Source organism: Columba livia, chromosome 19 (genome assembly GCF_036013475.1).
Source record: "Columba livia isolate bColLiv1 breed racing homer chromosome 19, bColLiv1.pat.W.v2, whole genome shotgun sequence".
In the NCBI taxonomy this organism is placed as follows: domain Eukaryota; kingdom Metazoa; phylum Chordata; class Aves; order Columbiformes; family Columbidae; genus Columba; species Columba livia.
This window is the reverse complement of record NC_088620.1, coordinates 786,126-805,109: the sequence shown is the minus strand read 5'-3', so window position 1 is coordinate 805,109 and position 18,984 is coordinate 786,126. Positions and strand designations below refer to the sequence as shown.

General features: G+C 53.7%; 1 protein-coding gene and 1 long non-coding RNA gene across 10 annotated transcripts in view; one reads left to right on the top strand and one right to left on the bottom strand.

Moving 5' to 3' along the window:
* Positions 1 to 18,984, top strand: part of PBX3 (PBX homeobox 3) — a 104,953-nt gene that overhangs the window by 40,836 nt on the left and 45,133 nt on the right. The gene's annotated exons all lie outside the window — the stretch shown is intronic.
* Positions 16,089 to 17,187, bottom strand: LOC135575828 (uncharacterized). Its single transcript, XR_010467148.1, has 2 exons — positions 17,050 to 17,187; positions 16,089 to 16,924 (listed from the first exon to the last, which is right to left on the bottom strand). It is a non-coding gene; the product is annotated as an uncharacterized LOC135575828 (long non-coding RNA).

The following is an 18,984-nucleotide window of genomic DNA, read 5'->3' as shown; positions in this document are numbered from 1 at the left end:
TGAACCATCCCTGAGACACCCCAGGCCAGGCTGGACGGGGCTCTGAGCACCCTGAGCTGGTGAAGATGTCCCTGTCATGGCAGGGGAGCTGCGGAGCTTTAAGGTCCCTTCATCCCCAGCCCTCTGTGGTTCTGTGATCTTACGTGTGCGGATTGTCCATAGAAGGCGGCTGGGGGAGGTGACTCCGGCTGGAGGGGCAGCCTGTGCAGACATCGCCCCATGTTGCGGGGCCAGTGCTGAGCTGCCCCACAGCCTGCGTGGGGCCTGGCAGGGAACCGCGGCAGCCCCGGCGCTGCTGTGGCGTATGGTCCCACGGGCAGTGTCACCTCCCAGCGTCACTGGCGGCCAAGCGTCCTGCAGCACGGGCCTGCTGCAGCTTTCTGGCAAGGAGAAAGGAAAAGCTCTCGGGAATCTGCTTTTAGTTGGGAATCCTGGAAGAAATGTATTTCTTGGCTAAAAATCCATGTGAAGTCATTATTACCACAAATGAGGTTAAAAAAAAACCAACCCAGACCATATGGATCCCCTGGATCAGAGGGAGGGCTGAGCTGGCCCAGGGCTCAGCAGCAAATGCTTAAGGAAACATTCACAGGTCAGGCCTGAATCGAGGTGCACTGTGGACAGGTTTCCTGTCACGGCTGCAGAGGGTCAGGGTGCTGGGCACCTGACGGGCCCTGGCAGCACCACGGGCGGCTCAGCCACGCTCTGCCACGCCGGCACCGCCTCGGCCTCGGCCTCGGCCCCGGCCCCGCCAGCGCCTGCTCCTCTGCCCGGCAGCTGGAAAGTCACAGTGGTGACCAAAACGTCACCACGTACAGGCCCTCGTGCTCTGCCAGCAAGCGGCCGGCGCGCGGTCCTGCCGGGTGTCGTGTGCCGGGTGTTGGGGGGCCGGGTGTTGGGGTGTGGGGGGGCCGGGTGTCAGGGTGCTGAGCCGGCCCTGCGCAGGGGACACCCCAGCCCCCGCGCTGTGTCCCCGCGCTGGCCCCTGCGAGCACGAACCCGCCGCCACGCTCAGCCTTGGCACTAAGTTTTATTGTGAATTAAGAGTAAAACTCCTTCTCTGCCACAGAAAAAAACTACCTCCATTTTTCAGAGTGCCTCTGTTTATATAGTTTATGGGAGAAGAGGGCTCTTAATATTTCAGTGTCATGACCATAAAATGAAAAGGTTACTGCTTGCTACAAAGGCTTGCTTGGATCCAGCACCAATTAATTTTCAATCTGAAATATATGTCTCCTGGCCGTCTCACAACAGCCGTGAGCGGGAGGTTCCTCCTTAACACATTGGAGCCACAAACCCGGTTAAAGGATTAGCCAGCTTTTCCCATGCCGTTTTGTTCGCCCCCGTTGGGGATTCCCATTATCCGTGATAGACTGTTAGCCCTGACAGTGGGATACGGTGGTTTTATTTTTCCCTCCTCCGCGCGGTGTCCACACGGGAGGCTCCTCCAGCCGGGCTGCAGCCTTCGCTGTGGCTGCGCGGGCAGCATGTGCCGGAGGCCGGCGTTCCCGGCACGGCTCCTGCGGGGTGTATCTGCACAGGGTTAGTTTCCCGTGGCAGCAGCGGGTGGGCAGGGCTGCCAGGGAACCGGGCTGCAGTGGAACCGCGCTGCAGTGGAACCGGGCTGCAGTGGAACCGGGCTGCAGTGGAACCGGGCTGCCAGGGAACCGGGCTGCCGGGGAACTGGGCTGCAGTGGAACCGGGCTGTGGTGGAACCGGGCTGCCGGGGAACTGGGCTGCAGTGGAACCGGGCTGCCGGGGAACCGGGCTGCAGTGGAACCGGGCGGCCGGGGAACCGGGCTGCAGTGGAACCGGGCGGCCGGGGAACCGGGCTGCGGTGGAACCGGGCTGCCGGGGAACTGGGCTGCGGTGGAACTGGGCTGCCGGGGAACTGCGCTGCAGTGGAACCGGGCTGCAGTGGAACCGGGCTGCGGTGGAACCGGGCTGCCGGGGAACCGGGCTGCGGTGGAACCGGGCTGCCAGGGAACCGCGCTGCAGCGGCGGCTGGGGCTGCGCCGGCCATCGCGAGCGCACACTGACTTTCTGGAGGGTGGATGAGCTTCTCTTTATCTTTATTTATTAATAAAAGACGGAATGCCTTGGGAAACAAAAGGTTTTAATGGCTGGTGCTTGGTATCCTTGACAACACTCCCCAAAGAATATTACATTAGGGCACCAGAGAACTTTTAAAAATAAGTAATGGAATTCCGTCTCTGTTATGCTTTTAGTAGTCATTTCGGCCATGGTGCAGCGAGGTCATAAGCTGAGCTCAGTGAAGGGAGCCAGAACACGAAATGATGCTGAGAGAACGTCTGGGAGATGAGAGGTACAGAATTACAAGCGAAAGTGCAGGCCTGCTGAGGCAATTACAGCTTAATGGGGTCATTTGGAAGGCAATTGCCAGGGGTTAATGTAGTATGGAGAGATGAGGTGAGATTGAAGTGAAATTTGGGGCTGGAAATGTGTTAAGATGAAAGATCAGAGTGCAGCGGATTCTGCAGTGCAGGAGGTTTATATCATGCAAAAAATCTGAAAAAAATGTAAAAGTAGTAGCCAGATGTTTCAAAATAAATAAATAAAACCTTAAGTAAACGCTTCAAAAAAGGGAAATAGCTGCCTGCAAATACCCTGCTCTGGGGAAGGATGGCAGTGTGCGAGCCGGTGTTTAAATGGCATAAAAGGGCGTGATTGGAAGCAGAAGTTGTGTCGCGTTTGCCTGCACATATGCAGACACAACGTGGTTCGGCTGTTTCCGTTATTGACACGATATACTGCCGTATGAAAATATTACTGCTCTCGCAGCTGTTGTGCTTGGTTTTGAAAAATCCATTGTTGGGAAACAAAAAGCGAGAAACAGTCCCCTATACACATATTTTGATATATTTGCGATGGATTCATCACATTATCTTTTCAGGCATTAAAATAATACTCATAAGATGTCAAAATATTACAAGAATGTAAGCTAGCATTCTTGGAGAGTGGGTATTTTGGTTCTGAGAAGTGTGCTTAAATATTACAGGTGTTTAAATTAAAAATGTCAAAGCATGAAGGCATAATGGAAGTAATCATTTTTACACAGTTTTAAGCCGCGCAGTGTTGGAGAAAGCTCTGCATTCCAGACTATTGTGAATGAGCGGAGTTCATAAGCATTCAGAGGACAAAAGAGATCATTATGCTTTGTTACCTCAGCCAGTTCATTACCTTAATTGCTGAGCGTAATCCAGTCTTGGAAGGGAGCTCTGGGGCTCTCAGGAGCTCAGGCGGGCACCCTGTGACAGAGAACGGGAGCCCTTTCCTGGCCGCGGCGCGCCGGGCGCGCTAAACCCTGATCAAAGGCTGCACCTCCCCCGGGTCGGGCCTGTGAGAGTCCCCGCGGCGGCACCGGCGCTGAACCGTGATGTGCCGGATCGCTGCCGGCCAGGCGACACAACCTGCGTGCAGGTGAAGCTGTGACACGGCCTGTGTGCAGGTGAGACTGACACAACCTGTGTGCAGGTGAAGCTGTGACACAACGTGTGTGCAGGTGAGACTGACACAACCTGTGTGCAGGTGAAGCTGTGACACAACGTGTGTGCAGGTGAAGCTGTGACACGGCCTGTGTGCAGGTGAAGCTGTGACACGGCCTGTGTGCAGGGGAAGCTGTGACACAATGTGTGTGCAGGTGAAGCTGTGACACAATGTGTGTGCAGGGGAAGCTGTGACACAACGTGTGTGCAGGGGAAGCTGTGACACAACGTGTGTGCAGGGGAAGCTGTGGCACAATGTGTGTGCAGGTGAGACTGACACAACGTGTGTGCAGGGGAAGCTGTGGCACAACCTGTGTGCAGGTGAAGCTGTGACACAATGTGTGTGCAGGTGAAGCTGTGACACAACGTGTGTGCAGGGGAAGCTGTGACACAATGTGTGTGCAGGGGAAGCTGTGGCACAACGTGTGTGCCGGGGAAGCTGTGGCACAACCTGTGTGCAGGTGAAGCTGTGGCACAACGTGTGTGCAGGTGAAGCTGTGGCACAACGTGTGTGCCGGGGAAGCTGTGGCACAACGTGTGTGCCGGGGAAGCTGTGGCACAACGTGTGTGCAGGTGAAGCTGTGGCACAATGTGTGTGCAGGTGAAGCTGTGGCACAACGTGTGTGCCGGGGAAGCTGTGGCACAACGTGTGTGCAGGGGAAGCTGTGGCACAACGTGTGTGCAGGGGAAGCTGTGGCACAACGTGTGTGCAGGGGAAGCTGTGACACAACGTGTGTGCAGGGGAAGCTGTGGCACAATGTGTGTGCAGGGGAAGCTGTGGCACAATGTGTGTGCAGGGGAAGCTGTGACACAACGTGTGTGCAGGGGAAGCTGTGACACAACGTGTGTGCAGGGGAAGCTGTGACACAACGTGTGTGCAGGGGAAGCTGTGACACAATGTGTGTGCAGGGGAAGCTGTGACACAACGTGTGTGCAGGGGAAGCTGTGGCACAATGTGTGTGCAGGGGAAGCTGTGACACAACGTGTGTGCAGGGGAAGCTGTGACACAACGTGTGTGCAGGGGAAGCTGTGGCACAACGTGTGTGCAGGGGAAGCTGTGGCACAACGTGTGTGCAGGGGAAGCTGTGGCACAACGTGTGTGCAGGGGAAGCTGTGGCACAACGTGTGTGCAGGGGAAGCTGTGACACAACGTGTGTGCAGGGGAAGCTGTGACACAACCTGTGTGCAGGGGAAGCTGTGGCACAACGTGTGTGCAGGGGAAGCTGTGGCACAATGTGTGTGCAGGGGAAGCTGTGGCACAACGTGTGTGCAGGGGAAGCTGTGGCACAACGTGTGTGCAGGGGAAGCTGTGGCACAACGTGTGTGCAGGGGAAGCTGTGACACAACGTGTGTGCAGGGGAAGCTGTGGCACAACGTGTGTGCAGGGGAAGCTGTGACACAACCTGTGTGCAGGTGAAGCTGTGACACAACGTGTGTGCAGGGGAAGCTGTGACACAACGTGTGTGCAGGGGAAGCTGTGACACAACGTGTGTGCAGGGGAAGCTGTGACACAACGTGTGTGCAGGGGAAGCTGTGACACAACGTGTGTGCAGGGGAAGCTGTGGCACAACGTGTGTGCAGGGGAAGCTGTGACACAACGTGTGTGCAGGGGAAGCTGTGACACAACGTGTGTGCAGGGGAAGCTGTGGCACAACGTGTGTGCCGGGGAAGCTGTGACACAATGTGTGTGCAGGGGAAGCTGTGGCACAACGTGTGTGCAGGGGAAGCTGTGGCACAACGTGTGTGCAGGGGAAGCTGTGGCACAACGTGTGTGCAGGGGAAGCTGTGGCACAACGTGTGTGCAGGGGAAGCTGTGACACAACGTGTGTGCAGGGGAAGCTGTGGCAGGGCTCTCTGCAGCAGGGCGGCGCGTCTCTCTTGCAGCGCTCGGTGTGAACCGCAGGCCGTGGAGCTGCCGGCGCCCAGCGGGGCTCAGGGCAGCCGAGGCCGCTGCTCCGGGACCGCGGGTTCGATCCCCGGCTCCCAGCGCGGGGGCGTTTGCAGAATCCTGCCCAGGAGCTTGCTGGGGAAGATCAGACTTATTGTAAATACATTAGAGCAAGGGTGTTTTCACCTCTGGTTCTTTGACGTTTGTGTGCTTTGTATGTAGTTATCTGATCTGACGATACCGGCTTCTCCCCCCGTACGGTTGCATATATTAAGGTTTTTAAGAAATATAGTAAAACAAAAAATATGACCTTTAAAAGCATGGTTGAGTTGCATTCATTTTATAACCATCAAAGCAACTCTTTACTGTTGTAAGGTAGAAAAATCAATGATGCAATCTTTTTCCTTTTGCCTCGTGCAATCCGTAATTGAAATGGAAAATCAAATGAACGGCTAACAGATAATTGTTTTATCAATATTCCCTGCCTGCCCTACAAGGGTCAGCCTAGAATGATCATGAGCCACGGATATGATGAGGACAAAATGTGAAATTGAACAGCAAGGAGGCAATAAATCAACCTTGACAAGAAAGAGTGACCAGCATGTAGCTCTTGTAGGCAGCTTTTGGGACACTTTTTGTCTCAGGTGTCTGCACTGATTTAAAAATGTGAGAATATAATATTTGAAGCTCTACCAGCGGGTAAACAACTGCAGACTGTTTCTAGGTTAAGGCGTCATCAAAGCAAACACACTGCAGCTGAAAATACGGGGATGTTGGGGCTTAGTGGGAAAAATCCCACAATAAAATAGCGGGGGAATAGTGGGATGTTCTGGGGCTGGTGCAAGTAAGAAATCCTCGTGTCCTTCTATGTGGTGGCAAAAAAGTAAAAAAGATAGTAAATATATTAAAATACATTTTTCAGGCTGCAGGACAGACACGTTGGTGTGACCTGGAGCAGCAGCCGGTCTGAGGCTCCTCTGGCCACTGTGCTCCAGGTCCCTGCTCCGGGCACCACAAATGGGAGCCCACCTGTCTGTCCCATCCATCCCACCCCATCCCATCCATCCCATCCATCCCATCCCACCCCATCCCATCCATCCCACCCCACCCCACCCCACCCCATCCCATCCCATCCCATCCCATCCCATCCCATCCCATCCCATCCCATCCCATCCCATCCCATCCCATCTATCCCATCCCACCCCATCCCATCCCATCCATCCCATCCCATCCCATCCCATCCCACCCCATCCCACCCCATCCCATCCATCCCATCCCATCCCATCCCATCCCATCCCATCCCATCCCATCCCATCCCATCCCATCCCATCCCATCCATTCCCCCCATCCCGTCCCGTCCCGTCCCGTCCCATCCCATCCCGTCCCATCCTCCAGCAGCTGAGCTTTAGCACAGCTTTAGTTTGGGCATAGTCCGCATTTGAAGGACGCCAGGCTGGGAAACCATCCTGGGAGCTTTATTTTTAACCTTGGCTCTCGCTGTCCGGCGCTGTCCCTGGGGACGGGGGCTGGTGCGCACGCGGCCTTGGAAACAGCAATATCGGGAACCCAGCAAAATAGGTTGCCAGCATGGAGCAGGTTTTTTAGTTTAAGCACAGTATTTTAGACACACCATGTCCTCCTTCCCTGGGGGCAAGTCTGAGGGACTTAAAAACTGTATTTTACAATTGGTTTTTCAAATTCATTTCTCATCAGGCCTTTCCCCCAGTGCGGCGGGGGTGATGCCGGCAGTGCCGCAGCCCCCGCCCTGGGGGGTCCTGCAGCCGGAGGGGCTCAGGAGACCCGGAGCCGTCCCTGCCGGGGGGTCCCCAGCAAACGGGGCGCAGGGCACAGCCCCTGAGCGCAGGGCAGGAGCAGCCCCGCTCCCCTCCGCTCACCTCTCTGATGTAATGAAGTGTCAACGCTACCGTCACCGTCCTCCGCGTCCTTGAGACCAGCACGGTTTAACCAGGAGTCTCTCCAATTTATCAGCAGTTAAAAATAGAGGGAAGGGCGGTCCCTGGTCCCCAGGGCGGGCGTGCGGAAGGCGGCGCCTGCGGGGGCACCGGACCAGGCCCTCGGTCCGTTTTTCGTGTGTCTTTGGACGGGCCTCCTGAGGGCAGGAGATTAAACCAGAGGCGTGTGGGGATGTGTGGACAAACACAAAAGCTCAGACTAGACCATTACAGGCAGTAACTGCTTCCATAACAATATTTACCAAGCCTACGGTATCTCTCGGCTGTCTGACAAACAGCATAAATCCAGGTGTGCAGGGAGGCACGGGTGTAATCCACCGCGTCTTAACGTTCATCCTGGAGATGCCCTAAATCCGTATTTACACCTCCGTTGCTACTGCCTGCAAACAAGCGGTTCGCGGTGCCCGACTGTTAGTGCGCGTGGACACGGCCGGGCTGTCAGCGGACACGTGTGAACGTGGTTCGCGGCGCAGTGTCTGCGGTGGGGCCGTGCACACCCGACACGCGGCGGGACGCGGTGACACGTGCCCGGGTCTGCTGGCTCTGCCGGCGCCGGGTCACGGTGCTGGCACCGCGGCAGCACCGCGGCACGGGCTGCGCAGGGACCCGCCCAGCTCGTGTTTGCTTTTGGGGGGAAGATGATTGCCACCCATTTATTTTTACTGACGTTGATATAACAATTTTGTTTTCTTCATGAATTAGATTTGGGGAATTTGAAATTTAACCCCAGTAGCGCTTCTCTCCCAATTTATTACATATGCTTAAATAAACATGTTGAATTAACTTTATAAGGCTTGTAAAAACTACAGATAAAGCCACTCTAGAAAATCAACATTCTAAATCATGCTAAGTCTCTTCCCATTTTGCTCATCCTCTAGCAGGGCATTGACAAAAATATGAAATTGATTTGGTTGAAGGGTGTTAAAGAGCCGACAGCCAAATGTCACAAACAATGAATGGCTGCAGTGTGGAGAAAATCAATAGGGAGGTTAAAGCTGGGCTTGTGAAAGACTTGGCAGACTGCTCTGTTCCAGGAAGATATCTGTCTTCTGGCCTTGGTTGCATGATCAAAAGGAAAACTTGATAGGTTTAATGAAGGGAGATACTGTAAAACTGACAACAGAAATATAGACACTGTGGTAAACTGCAGCGCGCATCCGTGAGCGGAGCTATTAGATACATTTTTCAGTCTCAAAAAATATTTATACGTAAAGATGTCAAAAAAATATGAGTGCATTCGTGCACTTTTGCCCATTCGTCCCCAATCAGCCCGTGCATTTGCGTGGCGTAAACAAAGGTTTGGGCTCTGCGTTTAATGGTGCAGCGTGATGGCAAATGTATAGGGCAAAATAATTAGCATGACAATTAGCGAATCATAATGTTTTCAAATAATTGCACGATGAGATTGCAGAGCCAACGTGAGATTGGAATCTGCTTGATGTGCCGCGGGTACTTCAGCAAACCGCGGCAGGAAAGCGGAGCGCTGCGGCACCGGTGAGACGCAGGACGGTGCGGCCGCGGAGCCCCGTCCGTCCAGCCCGCGCCAGCGGCGCTGTCTGTGCTGCTTCTGACAAACACACGCGGGCTTCAAATCAGTTTTGGGAATATTAGATCCACAAATATAAATGAGGATGCCAGCCATTAAAAAAGGTTAATAATGTTAGATTAATTTTGTTTTTGAAATCAGGTTGTAAACAAAATTTGCACTGATTTACACCTGACCTATTAGCAGGGCTCCTATATAACGTATTGCATCATTAGAGAAAAAAATTGTTGAAGGTCTGAATTATTACTTCCCCTATATTTGTTTTCCAAACACGGCGTTGCACCTAAGACTAAACTGTATAATAATGTTTGAAATAATGTGGCACCTTTGCAGCATTTGTTTCTGCAGCACGGGTAGCGCAGCCGCGCGCTCGCCGGGCTGTTTGTGCTCCTGTCATCTGTCAGTTCTGCGGTTCCTAGCTTCCTCTTCGTTTTTTTTTCCCAGAAAAATGAACTCATTAGTTTAAAACTCCCAAATGCCACATTCAGCTCAAACCGCGAAGATGATAACCTGTAAAAAAAGAGAGGAGGAAAGAGAGAAGTAGTCTGGCAGGTTTTCTGCAAGTGGACGCTGTAATAAAAATGCCCCCTACTTTGTTGGGATGGTGTTTGTAGGGCTGCTGCCATATGTTACTTTCCTTTTTAGCTGGGATTATGCCATCATTATTGCTGATAAAAGCTGTTTACTGCCTTGGCAAAGGAGTGATGCTTGGCGCAGTTTGGAAGCCGCCATTCAGTTTACAGAGAAGTGCATTTAGTGCCAGATGCTTGGATCCAGGGGCTTTGTTATCTCTTCCCATTATTGGGATCATCCATTGTCTGGTTTTTTTCTCCTTTTAACTTAGCCCTGGCTTTGTTGTGTGTATTTTAAATGTACTTTAGTGCGGGCAGGTGACATTGCAGGTTTTAGCTCCCTGGGCAGCGCTGGGTGACACATTTGAACCGGTTGCTCGCAGGGCCGTGCCTGCTCCCAGAGCTGGGGCTGGGTCCCCGTGGGCCTTGTTGGGGTCCCCGTGGGCCTTGTGGGGGTCCCCGGTGCCCCGCGGGGGTGACCTGCCCTGGGAGGGGACCCCACCAAGGAGCCGGCACGGGTGCTGTGGAAACCTCAGCAGCGGGGCCGGGCACGGGTGTTGGGCTGCGAGCACGGAGGACCTGCAGAAAATGTGTAAATGAAAGAGAACATCCCACCTCAGTCTGACTGCGGCCATAATTCATACGGAAATGCTCTTAGCGTAGAGTAACCGAGCTGCTGGCCGGGCGGCAGCTCCGCCGGTGCCAGGCTGTCCATTAACACCGTTATCTGCTCTGGAGAGGAACAGCCGCTCTGCTCTGGGTGCCACTGAGTGCCCGGAAAACAGCAGGGAGCCGGCAGTGCCGGTGCTGGCAGAGCCGCTGCTGGCAGTGCCGGTGCTGGCAATGCTGGTGCTGGCAGTGCCGGTGGTGGCAGTGCTGGTGGTGGCAGCGCCGGTGTTGGCAGTGCTGGTGGTGGCAGCGCCAGTGGTGGCAGTGCTGGCACACAGCACAGAGCCCAGGGCCGCAGGACGGGGCTCCCGGCCCCCTCCCCGTGTCTTCCCCTTCCACTTTCCATGGGCACCTTTGAAGTTGCACTCGGTAGATCAGGCTGGGTGCGTCTGTAAATCTTAACCTTGCTAGAGACATGGACTCGCTGTTCCCAGATGGATTTTCCAGGGCCCACAGCCCTCCTGGAGCACTCAGGGCGCCTCAGGCACTCTGGGTACAGGTCCGGGGGCTCCATCGAGCCCCCCGTCCGTGCCAGCGCCCTGCGCCCGGCGCCACCGCTCTGCACCAGCACCCGCACTGGGCGAGCGGCAAAGGCGCAGGACCCAGAGCTCCCTGTTCTCCTCCCGGCTCCGTTATTCTTCAGGGAGGAGGCTCTGACCTTATTTCTCCTGCTAAGAGAGATGCATCTGGAACCAAATGAGGGCAGTAAAGTATAATAGAAGGCTTTACAAATGAAAGTTTTGTTTCTGCTTGTGCAATACCTTGTTTCCCCCTCGTGTATCCTGGGAAATCAGGCTGATCAATAGTTCCCATTTCAGCACAACTGCAGCAAGCATTACAACTGTATAAAATTTACAACATTGTCTGCTGTAAATTTTAATTGGAAAAGCCTCATAGCTTTACCCTGTATCTTTGCACCTTTAAATGTATTTGATTAAAAAAAAAATCAAACAAATGTACAGCATATAATACCACGTCATACACTTTTTATTGACGGTGTGGTATAAACAGTGCGAACGCACGTTCCTGCTCAAGAGAAGACGGCTGTAAAATACGTGGGAGAAGCCGGGGGTGCCGGTGGGGTGTCTGGGAGCAGAGCAGCCCCAGGCCGGCGGTGCCCCCAGCCGCGCGGTGCAGCCGGAGCGACGCCGGCGCTGGCGGAGCCGCAGCCGCTCGGCAGGAGCCGCCGCGCCGCGCAGGCAGCAGAAAATGTCGCTTGCAGCACAGCTTTATTTCTGTCACAGGTCAGGCTTAAAATGCTGTGTGATACAGTTATTGACTCTAATCTGGGCATAAACACAAGTCCTCAAGCACCAGCCCAATTAATAATTTGCATAATTAACACGCATATTAAATAGGGACTGGCCTTGCATCTGTATTTGCGGTGATAGGGGTAATGAGGGCTAGCGGAGCGGCGCCTGGGGCTGGCGTGAGCAGACGTGTGGCAGTAGTAATTTTTGCTGGGATTGACAACTGCTAGACAAGCAGTCCCAGCATAAAACTAAACCCCGTTTGGCAGAATTAATCGTTGACAAACTGCTCTTAAAGCTGTAACATTGTTTCTGTCAGTTGTTCGGTTTGATGTCACTGTTAGACATAATAAATCAATAGTGTCAGAATTTGGTAATGTTTATAGCTAGCAAGGTTTATTATTTCATATGACTGTCATGTACAAATAGTGGTTATCATGGCTGCCTCTAAATTATCAAAGGCAGAATATTGCCTGGAATATATTTCTTAAATTCCTTCTCCAATTAATCCTGTCGGTTGTTGGCAACGATGGGGCCCGCTTGTGTTTTGGGACGGATGGTTTTGCCCTCTGTACGTTTTTTGAAGGGAAGTTTCAGCCGTTGTTCATGGCAGGATTTATGGTCTTTGTCTCAGGGCTGGACAGCAGGTCTTTGCTTTATGAACCTCAGTTTTTCTGCTCGAGTTGCCGGTTTTAGGCGATCAGTGGGTTCCCCAGAGCAGTTCCGTGCGGTCAGCGTGGGGCGGGCAGGGCAGGGATTCCCCGGTGTGAGCCGCGCTGAGCGCGCAGCCTGCGCCAGCGCCCCGGCGCCGGGACGGCCTGCTGCTGCGCGGGAGAGCGCGGTGCCGCGCGCTGGTGCCACGCACTGCGCGCCGTGCACCGTGTGCACTATGTGCTGTGCACCATGTGCCATACACTATGTGCTGTGCACTGTGTGCCGTGCACCGTGTGCCATACACTGTGTGCCGTGCACCACGTGCTGTGCACCACAGCCCGGCGTCGTGCCGGGGGTGACTCTGAGCTCGCCTTTTCCAGCTCCCATGGCACCGCTTCACCCGAACCCCGCGCTGGGACCCACTGCCCCTCTCTGCTCGTCACCCGTCCCTGCGCCCCCGGCCGTGCACCCACAGGGAGGAGCCGCTGGGACAGGCCGGTCCCTGGGCTGGTCTAAAACTGTCCCCTCACCAAGGCAGTGTGTATAAATTGCGACAATAAATTACTGCAGCCCCAGGGTAAAAGAAGCATCAAGTTATGACTTTTACATGAGTATTTAGTCAGCCATTCAATAAAAAATAGGTCTTCCAGTTGCACAGTACCATTTATCAGCTACATATTTATTATTTATCATAGCTACACATGATGCAAATGTGAATTACCTAAGCTGCTCCTCCAAGGAGCACTTGCTTTTATAGAAATGTAAACATATATAATACAGTTTGCAAAATCAGATACCGAGCTTTGAAAGGAAAAAGAAATTAGGGATGCAGATTTTATTTTTGCTTTCATTTCTATGTGATAAATTATCTGAGCTACAGTTTTCTTCTAAAGGTCATTTCCAGGATTAACTTTTCCCCCAGTCCGCGCTGCTCCGCGGGCAGCTCTGCGCGGGGATCGCGGATCGCCCGCTCGTGCCGGGCAGGGCTCGATGGCGGGGGTCGCGGCGCGCTCGGCTGCGGCCAGGACGCTGCCACGCGTGTTCGTGGCGATGGCGAGGGCTGATCCCGGCCCTGCCACGGGGCTCGCGGGGTCAACCAAGGCCGGGCCCAGCGATGGAGGGACCCAGAGGTTTGTGCTGAGCCCCCCCGGGCGCTCCCAGCCCCAGGATCAGTCCCCTCACTGGTGACAACCGTTTATAGGCAGGAAATACCTACAGTCATTAAAATTCCTCCCACATTTATCCAAGCTCTGGTAGTCTATAAAGTGATTTCAATTCTAAAAGAAGGATTTGAAGATTTCTTCCCTGCTTCGTGTTTCTGGGGTCCTGTGGGGAATTTCAGGCCTTGAAGTGTTTCACTGACACGAATTGCCTTTCAGTTTCAAAGTCTTTTTACACCTGAGCGGGGTGGAGGGACCACGGCACCCGCGTGGTCACCAGCACAGCACCTGCGTGGTCACCAGCACAGCACCTGCGTGGTCACCAGCACAGCACCTGCGTGGTCACCGCCACGGCACCCACATGGTCACTGCCATGGCACCCACTTGGTCACTGCCACGGCACCCGCGTGGTCACTGGCATGGCACTCGCATGGTCACCGGCACAGCACCGCGCTGGGAGGGCGGCAGGCCGGGGCAGCCACCAGAGCGGTGTGACCGCAGCGGACGTGCCGGTGACCGGCTGGGTTTTCTGGGGGAGGTCATTAGTTAACGCACCCGGGGGCTGCGCGGGAGAATAACAGCACATCAGTTAGGATGCTAATTCACTCGACTGGCAGCGAGCGCTGCGAAATGACAGCTTGGAGGGGCGCGGGGGAGGGCCTGGAAATGGCAGCAGATTGGTATTTTGAAAGGGGAGGGAAGTTCCGTGATGATGAATAAGGAAGATGACATGTGGCGCTCCCGTTGCCGGCGCGGGCTGTCCGCGGGAGGGTCAGCGCGGCACCTCCCGCCATGGGGCCCGGGGCTGCCCAGCAGCTGCCTGGGTGTGCACCCTTCAGACAGCAGAAAGAAAAGCCCAGATAATTAGGCCAAGTTGAACTGCAGGAGGTAGCCAGCTTCTCGGCTGCCTTTTGTATATTCATGACCCAGCTTGATTGATGGAAGGACAGTGTTTGGTGACACTGTCATTTGCAAGTTGAAAGGTAGACTACAGGCTGGAGCTATGCTCAGATGTGCCTTAAAGGGTCCTACAATAAGCTCATTTGGATGCTGATGATGTTCGCATCTGCATTTCTTTGTTTCTAACTGTTTCAGGAGGACATCTGTTAATTTGTATAGATTAGCTTGGATGCTTTCATTTAAAAACATCAAATTATGTAGCAGGACTGTTTAGTATAAAAGTTTCCAGGAAAGTTTAAACTGATTCGGAAATGATGGAGGGTGTAATATTTAAAGGCAGTATTAAAAAAAATAGCAATACGTATATTTGCATGCAGCTTCCCATGCCCTGGAATTAAGACTTGTATTTCTGCTGCAACCTTATCAAAAAGCATTAGCAAAAGCATCTGTTGAATTATAAATTTCAGGATAAATGAGGCTTGCCAAATTTCATATCTGCTCGGGAGAGGAGGGCCTCCTTCCCCGGACACTGAAAGCCTCGACGTGCGAAGGGGGGGAAGTGAAATGTAATTAATTCAAGAAGGAAAATGCTTTTACTGTGTAATATTTAGTCGCATATTTCAAGAATAATAGCGCTTCTGTCAGAGAAGTTACATTTTTTACAGGTATGGCTTTCAGAGAAATAGTGGGATGGGAGCTGGGAGGAGGTTTCACGGCCCGGGCCTGGCTGCCCTGGGCACGGCAGCTGTGGTTGGCACAGCACACGTGTCCCCTGTGCCGGGATGGGGCTCCCCGAGCTGGGGGCAGCGGGGACGGCTCCGGCTGCCCCACGAGTGCTCGGCCTCCGCAGGGACCTCGGGGACCGGCCCGCGGCACCGGCAGCAGCACTAACCCGGGCCCGCAGGCTCTGCTCCCGCAGTGCCGGTATCTGCCTCCCGAGGAGCCTTCGCCGGCACACGAGCCCCAGAGACGTGGGCGCTGGGGCGGGAGCTGCCCGGGGCTCTCGCCTGCCTGCACGGGGCACGGCCACGCTGGCACCCGGCACGGGGCCGCCGAGGCCTCTTCCCGCCATAACGGCCTTTCTGTTCATCCGCGCTGGGAAATTTATGCCCGTGATTCCCATCTTTGTATTTACTCCAATTAACACATAAACCCTAATTACTCAGATCAGGGGAAATGGGAGTCCATAAATGGAGAGCGACATGGCAGAGCTTGGCAGATGCCTGAGCACCAAGGTGGCCAGAGACGGCGAAATATCAATTTAGGGGGCACCAGAAGCAAGCGGACATGTGTGGCTGGGGCCCGCTCGTGCTCTTGAGAGGTGTGGGGATGGGCTGGGGCAGAGTTTGGGGCAGCCCTCTGCCCCGAGCCCTGTATGTGGACAGAAATGCCCGTCAGCCCCAGCCTGACAGGCACCCGTGGGAGCAGAGGACACCTTCCCCGCGCCATGCCCGCAGCGCCGCGGCCTGGCACGCCGCAGGATCCTGGCAGCCCGCCCAACGCCGCCCGTGTGTCCTTCTGTCAGATTTATAGGGTGGAGATCAGCCGAGGGTTTCTAGGGCAGCCGGTGTGGCGACAGCATCCAGGAGCCGAGCTGGGAGAGGGCAGCCCGGGCAGGGCCCGTGCAGCGGGGGAGCGCGCAGCCCGGCGGGACGCGGGGGTCTTGGGGGGGGGGTGCCGGGGCCGCCCGGTCCATGGGGCGGGTGCGGGAGCGGGGCCAGCCCGCGCTGCCTGGCTGGGGCGCAGCGTGCTGGTGCGGGGCGTTATGATTGCAGCATATGCTGGCTATTAGTGTGCTTTTATTTAATTCTTTTTTTTAATACGGTTTACATTGCTGGTGGCGGTGCAGGCTTAATTGCTACCTTGCCTGATGCAGCTGAGTTTTGTAGTTACTCAAGCAGGAGGTTTTTAAAACTGTGAAATAGTTTCCCTTCCTGCATGCCCCCAGATCAGGTAGAAAATGGGGAAAGAACTGCTAAATGATGTATTTAGAAAAAGCTGTTCTACAAGAGTATTTGAAACATTACAGATCTGCCAGAAGGTCCATTAACATAAATGTTTAACTCAGACACACACAAACTTATGTACCGAAATGAAAATGTTTCATGCATTAATTTGCTGCAGAAGGTACTAACATAACAATTAGAACAACATTCTGCCTGCTTATACTTAAATTTCCTGGGGCAGTGTTTCGGTGGTAATGCATAGCGTTGATATAGGATCTTGACTGCGCAGCACACCACAGCACTGCAGTTCTTGCTGCTAAATCAAATCCTTACAGCTGTAAACCTGGTGTGAAGGAGCTGGGGAGACTGACAGCAACGCGGAGTTTGGGGCGCTGGCTGGGGTCCCTGCGCCCGCGCTCCCGCCGTCCTGCCCTAACAAAGAAACCTGGCTCTGCCTTCAGCTTTGCAAGTGGGTGGCGAAGACAGTGACAATAAAGTAGAGGAACCACCAAGCCAGCCAGCGCACCGCTGGACTCATTTTGTCAGTGCTCCTGGTTGGTTCTGTCACACCCACCGTTGTCCTGGGCTCTTTTCCCGCCCCTGTCCTGCAGGACGGTCTCCCCTCTCGCAGGATTTGCGGGCGCTGGGTATCTCAGCCTGCAAACGCGGCTTTGCTGGCTGGGAACGTGGGCGCGGGGGGGTCTCCATCCGGCCCGCAGCCGAGGAGCCCTGAGGAGCCGGGCTGCGTTGCTGGCACGCCGGTCCCGGCACACGGCGCTGTGCCGCGCACCTCCGGCCGCCGCGGCGCGGGGGAGCTGCGACTGCGAGCGTTCCTCCTCCCAGCAAACGCGCGGCCTAAACTGAGCACCGTAGAATAAAAATGGAAACATAAAAATAGCAGTTGGAAAGATAAAACAGCATTTATAGTACTAATAAAACCGTTGTGGCTTCCACAGGAAAACATGCTTTGTAACCTAATGCTTACCTGGGAAGACTGTCGAGTTTCGGAGAGTTATAGCTGTTTTTGCAAGAGAAGCGCAGAGATTTGCTTCAGGGCTGAGTGATAGATTCTCCTGCCTGGAGCATCCCAGTGTGTTTATACATGGCTTGTATGGCAGCTTTCATAAGACATTTACCCCATGATTTGCGATGAGCTTATGTGTGAATAATTAATGGCAATTAATCCTTAATTACAGTAATTAGGCAAGTCACAGGAAATTAAGCTGCAGCTGGAGAAGACCATGCCTGGGAAGAGAGGATTGGGGGCTGTGTGAATGTGCCATTCACTGACAACATTACGAGGATGAGCAGCATTCAGCAGCTTTGGCATTTCTATTGGCAGCCTTGGGTAGGACAAGAACGCTCAACATTAGCAGCAATCTATAGTTGTCTACAAGAGTTTTTAGTTCAAGTGCCAAAATGTTATGTTGCATATGGTGATTATCTAAGTTTATTGGTTGCCATAATTCAAATGGGTGTAATTGTTTTTGGCTTGATAGTGACATTAGAAACTGAAGCTTTTATGTGTCCGTAGGTTCTGCTGGCATCAGCCGTGGTTCAACTTCTAGAGACAATTCATCCACGTTTGCAATTATGAAAACACACTACAAATGGCTTGAAATTAATGGAGAAATTTTCAGTGATTAAAAAAAAGACAGCGGCAAAACTGTCAGTTTCTTAGCTGAGCAGCTAATTGCTTTATTATTAGCTGCCTTTGCCACTAAAACGAGGTTTGCCCCAGGTCCAGCGCGCAAGGCATGGTGTGGGAGCACAGCGGCCGTGCTGGCGGGGACGGCGTGCGGCACAGACCCCACCGATGGGTCCGGGGATCAGAGCGGATCTGTGCACAAACCCCACCGATGGGTCCGGGGATCAGAGCGGATCTGTGCACAAACCCCACCGATGGGTCCGGGGATCAAAGCGGCTCTGTGCACAGACCCCACCGATGGGTCCGGGGATCAGAGCGGCTCTGTGCACAAACCCCACCGATGGGTCCGGGGATCAGAGCGGCTCTGTGCTGGGCGCTTTGCCCTGGGCACCCACCGCAGGCCGCTGTGCAGCTCCAGAGCGGCAGCCTTCCCCATCATTAATATGTGAAGTTTTGAAAACCTCCTGATTAAACATGTTTCAGTAATTTCCTGGGTTTCCAAGTGGTGGTGTTTGTGCCAGCACCAATCTGGGGCAGAGTCGTGGAGGGAAGCACACATTAGTATCAATGGAACCTACAAAAAGCAATCAGTAATTTACGAGCTTGTGGAAAAATGCCCACATGTTCTCATCAAATTATAGGGTTCCTGTAATTTACTCAGTGACTACAAGGTGCGTGCTCCCAAACCTGCTGTGGTGCGTTAACTGAACCTCTGATTAGATTTAATCCAAACAACTAATCTGTTAAAGGGTCCTGAATAAATATGGCCAGGCCAGGGTGTGATTGCAGACTAAGACAACAGCCGATGCGAGGTCAGCCGACTGCTCACCAGCGTGTCCCGTGGTCCGCGGCAGGTCGGGCAGGTGTGCGGCCGGAACGTGCCGCGTGTGCCGCGGGGCAGGACCGTCTCTTACCTGGTGCAAAGAAAAGCCCGTAGCCAGGTGTTTGTGAGACCTGTACTTGTTTGTAACGCAGAAACGTGTAAAAACCTCAGCTCCTCCATGTGGAATGTAGATCAATTTTTAATTTGCTTGTGCGCGTGGATGACTCATTTGAAAAAGAAAATTGTGGCATCAAAAAAAAAAGACATTTCAGTGTGCATAGGCTGCTGCATTTATCTGTTTCTCATGTACTCCAGAGTGGAAATAAGTCACAGTATCTTAATAATGGTCTTGATTTTATAAATGATTTTTTCCCCTTGAAATAAGCAATCCATTCATTTTAATATGTAGAATTGGTTTGCTAGCAGGGCGACAGTTTAAAAAGACTTCC